General features: G+C 36.5%; 1 long non-coding RNA gene across 1 annotated transcript; it reads right to left on the bottom strand.

The window, feature by feature from the left end:
- Nucleotides 1-10976, bottom strand: LOC105441368. The gene is made up of 4 exons (XR_004062754.1): nucleotides 10770-10976; nucleotides 1973-2089; nucleotides 571-678; nucleotides 1-138 (listed from the first exon to the last, which is right to left on the bottom strand). It is a non-coding gene; the product is annotated as an uncharacterized LOC105441368 (long non-coding RNA).
- Nucleotides 10977-11354: the final 378 nt, after the last annotated feature.

Here is an 11354-nt window from a genome sequence, read left to right on the forward strand (position 1 = left end):
AAGAACTGAATATTATTATTATTATAACTAATTAACATATTACGATTGAAATCAGCCCAATCTCCAATTGAAAAGCCTGCCGAACACTACAATGGAGGGTGTTGACTCTCGGTTGAAACGCTGCACGTGTGTTGAAGTCTGCACAGTGAAATAAGAAAACGATAGCATGGATGGTAAAATACAATTATGCAAACAAATCAAATGGATTCTATTCGGGTTCTGCAAAAGGTCTCGAATAAGAAAAAAATCAAATGAATTCTATAGACATAACAATTAAGTTGGAGGGATCTCTATTTCAAAGCCTTTATTTTAGGAATGAATGCATCTAATCAAGTACAACAACTGATCAATATCGAACATGTCATTATATCAAATCCCTAGATATAACTCTTCAAATACATGTATGGAGAATATGACTGGATATTCTATTCTCAATATATATTTCATGGGTATACTCCTAAAAACGTCGGAAAGGTTTTCTTATGCTGTAACCCCATTTATGTATGAGAGATCATGACAAAAGCATATATAGTGAGGCTTTGACACTTATCAGTTAAAAACACAAATTACCTTAGATTTGTCATTGACTCAGTCTTTCAGGAAAGTTCAGCTATGGCATGATTGGCATGAGCACTTTGGAGGAATACACGAATAGTGCCACTTGTTGTTGTCCTTTTTCTGTAAATAAGATTTAATTGAAACAGTACATTACATGTGCATAGTTATAGTTTAATAGAATAATGATTATAGTGTAGCTAGTCATCTTCCTGACTATGACAACGTTTACGAGTGAAAGTAAAGTAGGTACATAACAATTCCAGTACTGTTTTATCAGAGTCAGCATTACAATATATGTACAAACAAATATTGAAATCATGAAAATATGTAAGTGTGTACTTGCAAAGAGGCTAGTTCAATGCATTAGAGAATCTATAAATGTTAATCATAATGAAAAGGTGTATTTAAAAGAGAGGGAAGATCCACTACAAACACTGATGAACTTGATAGCAGAGAAATGACAGACAAAACTCAGTGAAAGTTTGAGGGAAATCCTATACAAAATAAATGTATGAATGCTTTACGTCTCAATTGACCAAATGATATCATAGCAACACAGGCAATTTCAATGGCCTTGCGCATCAACTTTTGAAATGTGCATTCATTACAAAGTTGTATTGTGAACATGATTTCTTTGAGATGTACAATAGGGTATTAAAAGCTTGTGAATGGAGTAAACAATTGACGTTATTTTAGTGACATTCCGTATGATATTTCCTGAATAAGACTACAACCATAGCTGTTAATATAAATGTAGCTCTATGAGATAAAAAATGACAAGTTACATTTGATATCATATATCTATTTGGCTTCATACACCATTAATCTTAAAATGACTTAAATGTATTCACTTTCTGTTTCTGCTATGGCCCTCTCTTGCTCCTTATTAGTCTGCAAGCACAGACCCTATATTTAACACTTCATTACAATAATTACATTATGACTTGAGTGAAGCCTAAATCTGTTCTTACTGCTATAAGTACATAGTCTGGATTGCATTTCCTTTGTGTGTTTGTTAGCTCAGTTCCTCTCGTCCACACTTTATTTCATTAACGTAATTTGCTCTTATATATTTTTTGGGTAACATAATTTATCCCCAATATATGTATATATATATATATATAGTCATATTAATGACTGAAGAAAGCAATTTTTTCATTTCAATTAAAAAGACCTAAACATACAGCGTATGTCTATGGGCTAGCTGAAATATAAAGTGGCAAGAAGCACAACAAAAAGGGGTGGGGAGGGGGGAAATTTGACTAAAAATCATGATATTTCACAAGAAAACTTTATGAAAACAGGTCGTATATACATTAAATGAACATACTTTTTCTTGGAATAATCTCCAGGGAAAGGACTTCGGCAAATGTAAAAGTGTAAATAAAATAAAACATAGCATTATTACATGTACCTGCAACTGCTACTTGGAGCTAACACTGATTCCTGAAATATAAGCCCTGAAATATTGTACGGTTGAAGGGAAATTCCATTTCAGCTGTATACGTCTGTCATATGGCTCCAAAGAAGACTGTAGTTAGGGTTATACAAACGAAAATTATAGAAATAGATACAATCAGTAAAAACATGTAAAATAAATAAAATTCAAAGGAATTTAATTAAGCATGCATAGTCTACAATGTATATATACATTTACAAGTTTCAAGATTCAGGTTTTATTTTCCATAATACATTTGTAATACAGAAATTTGTCTCCCATTGATGTTACATACAATTTAACATAGGCATAAAGATGATGTTGTATGCTAAGAGCCAAAGGAATGAGTGAACACCATTCCATCTTTCAGCAGACAGTACATAACAAAAACTTCATTCTGAGTCACATCATAAATGCATTCATACATAAATAGGAAACTGATGTAAATGACAATACCGCAACCTCTTCCGATCATAAAGAGAAAGAGATATTAGGAGCAAATTGAGAGAGAAAAAAGAGGGATGAATGGTAGACAGAGAGAGAGAGAGGGAAGGTAAAATCTAACCAGGAGCTGCAAAGACGTGTAGATACTCTACTCTTAAGGACCGCTAGATGAACCTCCATAGTAATATACTATACACAAAAACTTCAGATCACAGCTATCCAGTATACAGTGTAGGGTAGGCCCACTACCATGGTACATTTACAATTCCACTCAACATGTACTTCACCAGAATCTTGGACCTGATTTATTTACATGTAAGTTTAAAAGCATAAATAAGAAGTAAGCACAAATTATTTGCATCACTAATTCCTTGGAGCACTCTCTTTTGGTTCTAGTACTTGTGTATTTCAAATAATATATGTTCATGACATTTAAGAGATTGCTAATGAAATAGCAATTTGAAATGTATCAGTGATGCCATGCATCATGCTTTCTTTGTAATATCTAAAATATGACACATGTATAGCAAAAACAATCCTAACTTGCACATTAGATCCTCGTATGATTCATAAAGAGTACTCAGAAGATACTAAGACAGCACTACCGACGATATGGATGAATGAGTGCTGTTTAAGATGTTGCCAATCAACATCTTGTTGCATATTTTTTTTGAGATGCCCTGTATAAACAAAAAATTCACATCATGTTAGTGCCAGCTATGATTATCATTTGACATGGCAATTATATCATAATAAAGATTTGCCAAACCTTGCTATGGACTGTCCACAAATTTGGTCTCAAAGTCACTATAAAGGTTGTTCCAATCCATCGCAGTCATTAACTTTGAACAGAGGAAGGGTGAGGAAAACAAATCATCCCCCAACCCTCCTTAAAATACTAAAGCCAAGGGATGGCTCTACATATTACATAATATATCAAACGGAAATGAAATCATGCTGGAGTTAAAGAATAACATTTTTTATTGAGTGCTGTGCTTAAGCATAACAGTGACCACAAAAAAAAACGCGCACTCACCACACACACAAATCCAATAACGTTTAAAAGAAAGGCCAATATGTGTAGGAGATTGTATATCCTTATCACAAAGAGCAACAGCGTGGAATGGGATCAAAATAGAGAAACCTTTTATTTGAAGTAGAAAAATTATGCAAAGAATAACTTTGCACACGGAATTTATAACAACAAATTATGCTTTAGTTTGCTCTATTCGTATAAATATTGAAAGAAATGTCAAAGTATCATGGCCATGGGCAGATAACTGACCATAGTTACATGTAGTTACATCTTGGGTTATTAATACTATTCGGTGGTTAGGATCCTCGGGGAGAAGGGATTTATAAATAAAATAATAATTATTATTTTAGCTTAATCTATAGAACAGAATGGAAATTAAATGGACAAACTGCATCTTTCACTCAAGCGCATGACTGACCAGAAAATATGTGCACATGTACATGTAGGGCCATGCATGTCATTTTAAGAGCAAACATGGATGCTTGAAATTATACCATAGCTCATTCTGTCTACAACATTAAGACACATACTAGGATATTTTCTTTACATTGTTTGTCACAAGATTAGTAAAAAAAAAAAAGCTGTCCAGTTTTTTGTTAGAGGAATATGTGACCGATATATTTAAAAAAAGGGCGATAACAGAGTTGATAGAAAAGGGCCGATTAGGAAATACAAAAGGAATACACTTTTATAGTATAAACATATATGTACTTAAAAGGGAATTTTGGTACTCTTATACATCTAGCTTAAAAACGGCAAATTTGATTTCTAGACCATTCTAGATGCATTTGACTGAAATAAGTTGAGTTCCACAAATTACTTCATGAAATTAACATCATGAAAGCAGAAATGGATCCATCACCACTTTCAAAACATCACAGCTCTCTTGTACTACTGTTATATAAATTTAAACAGGCTTTTCTTCCACATGTTCAGGGTGGTCCACAAACAAATATTCAAACAAGTAAAATTAAAATGTGGAATAAGTATGATTTGATTTGATGTATGCAAATGACAAAGTCTCTTGTGGCTTGGCTCAAGGGCTTGTTTAAGGGTTCTCAGGCTCCTAGATGTATTGTAGTACAATATGTGCCATTTAATGAAGCATTTCCATGACTACTATTTCGAAAATGATTTTTTTGGTTGAGAAGTACTATTAACCTACCGGTAGCGATGATTTTCAAACCTGTACAATCACATTTCGACACTGTTGCTGTTACATAGTATAACCCTTATTAGTACGTGGGAGTTATTGGCAAAATGGTATTAAAGCCCACTGTCCTACTTGTAGCTACTTGCTCCCTCTATATACTTCCCCAATCGGTGCCTGTTGGTCCCCCATGATCCTCTTTTTCTTATGTTAGTTGAGAGCTGAGTTAATGAGATAGCCACCTGTCAGTGACCTCGCTGTGTGATCTAATCCCGTCTGGCCCGATAGTATTGACGGTCTTTAAAGGAAGGTATTTTGGAGAGACTTTGTTCAGTTCTGCATTCCAACTAATTGAATAACAATTAAATCTCTCATATCTAGCTGCAGATTCTTGGGACTACAATGTTCATGTAGCTGCACAATCTAGAGTCAGTATGAAGTGACTGACAATCAAATGAAGCTGAACACTTCCAAATGTAAAGTTATGCGCATTACCCAATCAAAAATCCCAGGTCAACCCCATTACCATATTAATGATTATACATTTGAAGTTGCTACGCGATATAAATACCTTGGCATTGTTTTGAATAATAAAATGACCTGGTGAAATCATGTTGATTATGTTGTATCAAAGGCTAATGGAATGTTAAGTTTCATCATCAGTGTAGCAAACAATCTGTCAAGTGACTCTCTGCTGTGTTTGTACAAATGCCTCGTTCTCCATATTATTGAATATGGCCAACCGGCCTGGTTCATACACAGTAGAGAAAATGTTGACAAAATGAATAGATACAAAGATGAGCTACACGAATTATTCTCAAACAGAGAAAACAGGAAATGGAGTATTCTGTACACCTCCAAACTTTAAAGTGGTACACGCTTTTTTCCAGGCGACATTATCTTATGACTAGCTTTGTTCTCAAAGTCTTTTTCGGCCTTATAAAATGTGAAGCTGTCCAAAATGCTATCTGCATAACCAAAGATATTCTGACACTGTATGATTCAAACATTTGAAAGCTTGCACTCAAAGACTCCATGGCTCTGCCATCCACACATTTCCCCGTGTCTGGGATACTCTCAATACTGATTTGAAGACTGTTGTTGTGTTATTATCATTTCTTACTTGGCTTTAAAACTAAAAGAACAAATCCTCAGTATACAAATGAGTTAACGTAAATTAGTTAATTATGATGACCTGTCTCTGTCTCAATTTTGTTTGTTTGCTGTTTTTGTTATCATACCCAGCTGCACAGCGCCATCTTCAGGTAAAATTCCAGGTTAAGTGTCGGATTTGAGTGCATGTATTCACCCTCCCTCCCCCCCCCCCCATTTTGTCATGGTGTTATATACATGTACACAAAGCTATATTTTCCCTCTTTTTTGTGCGGAGGGGGGGGGGGGCTAAGTTTCTTTATGTTTTTAATATCAATGATTATTGTTGATTAATAGTGATTTACAAATTGTTATACCTCACCATTTTATTGTTACCATTTCTGTAAAGTCACATGGATTGGAAAAGAAGACCTCCGGGACATAGTTATTTAGTTGATATTTTTCTTTTCCCAGCATCCATTTGGCTCTTTTCCAAATGTACTCTTTTTAGTATTCAATGATTTTCTTTGTTTTTTCCGAATAAAAAACATTAACAAATTTACAGAAACACTTGTATCTAATCTAAAAATCGATGTTTTGAAACAAACTTTTAAATTTAATGATTTCTTTCTTTCGTGCAAGCAGTTAAAATAACATGGCCCCTGTTCTACTACAATTATAACATACCGGTAATGCTGGATTTGATGTACATGTAGTCCGAAGTCTAAGATATCCTTTTGTTCTATATCAAGAGATGTTAATATACAAACCCATTGATTTATTTAGACTATCTTTTGATTTTATGGTACAATTAGTTTGAATAAAAAAAAAAGATGTCTAGAGTCAGTTTTACACGTTTAACAACGAGTGGTGGACGCCCCCCCTCCCCCAGGGTAAATAAATTTAAAAAGCAAAAAAGAGAGGTGAATAGGAGGAACTAGAGGGCTGATGACCTTATTATCATTAATACAAAATAAATTAAAAAAAACAGAAACCCTACCCTTCCTGAAGATTGATCCAAATAGTAGTATAAATATGTATGCACCTTACTTCTCTGGAGCAAATTCTGTTAAAAAAAAAAAATGCTACAGTGTCCTAAAGCTTTGGGTACAAGTATGCAGTTTAACTCCATACATATGCACGTGTTCACACAACCTAATATTAAAGTAGATTCTCACTGGAACTCTTAAAAATGTAGCTTTTGGATAATATTATTTATGTTTTGGCATTTCAAAGGGAAAGTAATCAGATGCCCTGACTGGGCTGGGCTGCACCTCCTTAACTGCCTAGGTCTAAGTTGACATTGTCCAAAATATATGATGTTCTCATGATTAATTTCGTAGAGCCATGTCTACATGTTTGTTTCTTTGGCTTGGTGTACAAATGTCAGAAGTAAAAATACGAGTAAAAATGTCAAAAAAGGTAAATTGTTCAGTTTTATTTGCTTTGAGAGATCAAACTCTGAAATTGACAAATTCATGAGCAACATATCAGAAACATAGTTTTACTGTACAAATTCATAGAATCATGAGACTGCTTGTATACGATAATATTGTTTGAAGGATATTCCAATATTTGGTGCAGGATTGATAAAATGTGTGCTGGCATACACGGTATTCCAACAAGTATATATTTGTACAAGTCTACACATTAAAAAAAATGCACCATGAATTTGGCAGAAAACAACGAGTGGAATTTGAGGAACTTAAACTGTATTTCTCTCACGTTTCTTAATCACAAACATGATGTTATTATATACAGTTACACTGTGTTATGTTTAAACCAACAAATAGAATAACTTCTGCCATAAAAAGCGAAAGCACATTACAAAATACCTGGCTAAATATGTCTCAACGTTTACTACATGTAGGCCTACTATCTGACATTCTTCAAGCGAAGCTCTGATATTGTTTGTTAAACTTTTGTAATAAAGTATTGATGAGAGGGGAAGCATATGTGTCTTTTTCTTGATGTTTTCTTATACAGTAGGCTTGCTGGTGCACCGTTTTCTTGTCATAATAACAGGCTCTGCTGGGATGAACATGAAGATGGGTCTGATTTCTGAATTTGTGGAATTTCTTTGCAATCTTTATAACCGATTCCCTGTTTTTATCTCATTCAATCTTAATATTCTATGTAATTACTTCCTCAAAATCAAATAAACATTAAAACATCAACCAACTTAGAAAATCGAAAAAAAGGTAAGAAATTCTTATACAATGTACATGTATATGCAAACCTGATCACAAAATACAAGTTTCGAATTTCCACATTGTATTATCCTTAGGACATGTACAAAGTACAATACACCATTTAGAAAATCGCGGAAGAGGTTCTATGAATTTGTAAAGTAAAACATTATGATATGGAAGAAGGGGATATAATGGACTGACCCAGTAGCTTGAATCTCGACATTTTGTGTGATACAGTGCTTAGATATTATGACAGCACTAATTCCCCTCCCCCTACATTTTTTTGTTGTACCTCTTACTTGTTTAGTTATTACCTCTGACTTTTTAAATCTGAAATTTTACCTCTGACATTTTTACCTGGCACCGTCTCTCCATACATGAAATTATAGTCATCCATTGTATGGGTTTTTTTCACGGGTGGGGGGGGGGGGGGTAATTGTCCACTGGGGTCATTTTCCGGGGGGTAGTTTTCCTCTGGGTGGTCGTCCTCGACGGGGGGGGGGTGTCAAAGGGGTTAATTGTCCTGATACGGCTTGTAGGGTATCACAGCGGTGCAAATGTACGAGGTAAGTCAGAGTTATCTCATGGATAGCCTTGCACTTGTGTCAGAAACCATGTATGTAGTTACACATGTAGGACACTGGAGCTGACAATAACCATAACCCAGAACCATACACATGTAATTGAAATGAGCCATGACAACGAGACTAGATATGACTGAGGCTGCAAGTTCCATCTGACCAAGGGTCCATGCATAATAAGTATCTGGTATGGGTTCCAGGGGCGGATCTAGCTTTTTGCCAGGGGGGGGGGGGGTGACCCAATGGTGATGCAGAGCATCGTCCACGAACCGCAAAGCGGCAGGGCAATTTTTTTTCTTCGCTATTTTGAACCCCCGTAAGTGATGTTTTCCTAGCATCTACTAACATGCGGAGCATCGTCCACGAGCCATATATAGTGGCAAGGCGATTTTTTTTTTTGCTATTTTGAAGTTTTCCTGGCATCTACTAACATCTACTAATACTGTGTGGGTCTGGACACAGTCATGATGGCGTTTTTCTATGCACATCACATTTTCACTTGGCAGCCCAAGGAGGGGGGGGGGGGGTAACCCCCTAACCCCCCCCCCCCCCCCCCCCCGTAGATCCGCCCTTGGGTTCCCTTGTGGCCATAACTCCAGTGGTTTAAATCGAAGGTCGAGTACTTGGAAGAGGTGAACAATAATCTGTTAGCGGTATCATTGTATTAGACAAGTGTGGAAGAACATTAGATTACAAAATGTTTCCGGAAAAGCATGGCTCTTCAAATGCCTCAATTTTCTAAATATGGCATGTAACATCATAACAATTGGGACAGATTTTTATGCCACATTTTCGTGTAGTCCCATACACATCTTTCTGTGTACAGTGATTGTATATTCCACAACGTTTCTTTCACAATGCAAATCACATGACCAGAACTCAACTTTATCTTTAACTGACAATTTTTGCCATAATCTGGCAAAAACTTTAAAAAAAAATTATATTGACAAATGAAAATCAATGTTAAACTTATAAATATAAGGACTAACCATATATGTCAGGTTTTGTGAAGCTGCTGAGCATGATGAGACAGCCAATCACACTTGGAAATTGGAACGCACAGACGTAACCTTCCCTGACTATGCCGTATGACGTCTAGTCTCAGTAGAACATCCGGCAATATGTCTATGCTTCTATGCACCCTGGCCTGATAATACAAACACAAACAATGGGACATGTATTGATGTACCAATCTCTCGAGATGATTGTGCAATGAGGATAAGGGAGACTAAGATTTTAGACATTTCATAGATTCTTGTATTATTATTGGATTAAAATTGGGATGAAATTTACATCAATCTAGTACAAAATCAATATTCTGCATTAATTTCAAGTCTATGTGTAACTTTGGCCTTACCCTTCACAACTGAGTAAAAGATATAATTTTAAACGAATAGAACAACTCAGGACCTAATTGGTTGAACACAATGTTATACTGTACACATGCAGCGATAATCTACTTCAAAATATGCCTAATTGAAATTTGTGAGTCATAACTTCAACTTCTGAATAGACTCTATGTAAAATCACGAAATATTTACTTGAAAATTTTGAAGTATATTACGAGAGCGAAAAGATTTTTGCATTTGTATTAGTCTAAACGCTGCTCTCTTGGACCCTCCAGATCCTAAAGGTGTGTTGCAGTCTTTATATAGTAAGTGTTTGTTTTGGGGGGCACTTTTGCAAATTTTCCGGGGAGGATCGACGACCCCTAAACGAATTGGCCCCATCCCACCCTCCCCCGGATCGCCGCCCCCCTGTGTAAAATCTAGATCAGGATTTTCAACCTCTTTTGGGTCACAACAACCTTTTACGAAACAATGTTTTTGTGTAGGCCCTAACCCCAATCTCATCAAGCAGGAACTGGAGGAGGGGAGTTGGCTCAGTCGGTCAATTCTCTGCCTGTCAAACAAAAAATTATGTGTCGGATTGTGGCAAAAGTCAGCCATTGTCCCCATGTTGTGTGTTGCGACAAACAGTACCGTCTGTGTACGGAAAGGTACCGGTAGACAGAATTCAGTTTTATTAAAGAATTCATCCCCATACCAGATGGCTTTGTTATTGTCTGGTCCTAGCGGATGCCACCACCTCCGGGGCCCCTTTCTCAGCTCAGCTCCCATTGCAAAAAATAAAATTATAAAATAACAATAACAAACATATACAGTGACAGCGAGTAGATCTATCATCAATTAACATTGAATTAGGTTGTACTGTAGACAGTGATATTTTCTGCATTACAGACATAGTCTTAGATAAAACAGATTTGAAAGAAACTCACGTTATATCCTGTGTGATGGCTGAGATATTGCCGTCTACTGCACTGCTTCTCGCACGTACCGTGAGTGGATCTACCCCAGTTCGTTTACAGCAGCCACGCAGGGCTCAGGCGGGTCAGGCCGCATGATCTCCGTTGCTCTAGCTCACTGTGAGCTAGGGCGAGCTCCCTATCCCTGCAGGTATCGTGGAGCTCTCGCTGGCCAAATGTCCGGGATTTCGCAGGTACTAGTCTCGACGGCATGCATGCAACGTGGGCAATGCATGCGCGCGTGTACCTACGCGGGAGCAGCCTTAATGTGCACAGAGAATATGATAGCCATTCTCCCTTGATTACCCTGGGAGATGCCAGCAACTAATGACCAATGGATAAACTGTACGAGGAATATCCTGGGAGACTGCGGTGCGATCTCCCTTGATTATCTTAGGGAGAGTTTGTGGATCAGGTGATTTGTAGTTGCCATGTGGCTAATTCATTGTGAATAATCATACATGAATAGTCCATTATTGGAATCATTGACACAGTGTAACCTCAATCTTGCATATAAAGATTAAGATAACAGGGATGGGGACTGGCGAATTTGATCAA

The sequence above is a fragment of the Strongylocentrotus purpuratus genome, unplaced genomic scaffold, assembly GCF_000002235.5.
Source record: "Strongylocentrotus purpuratus isolate Spur 01 unplaced genomic scaffold, Spur_5.0 spur5_scaffold_1, whole genome shotgun sequence".
Lineage (NCBI taxonomy): Eukaryota > Metazoa > Echinodermata > Echinoidea > Camarodonta > Strongylocentrotidae > Strongylocentrotus > Strongylocentrotus purpuratus.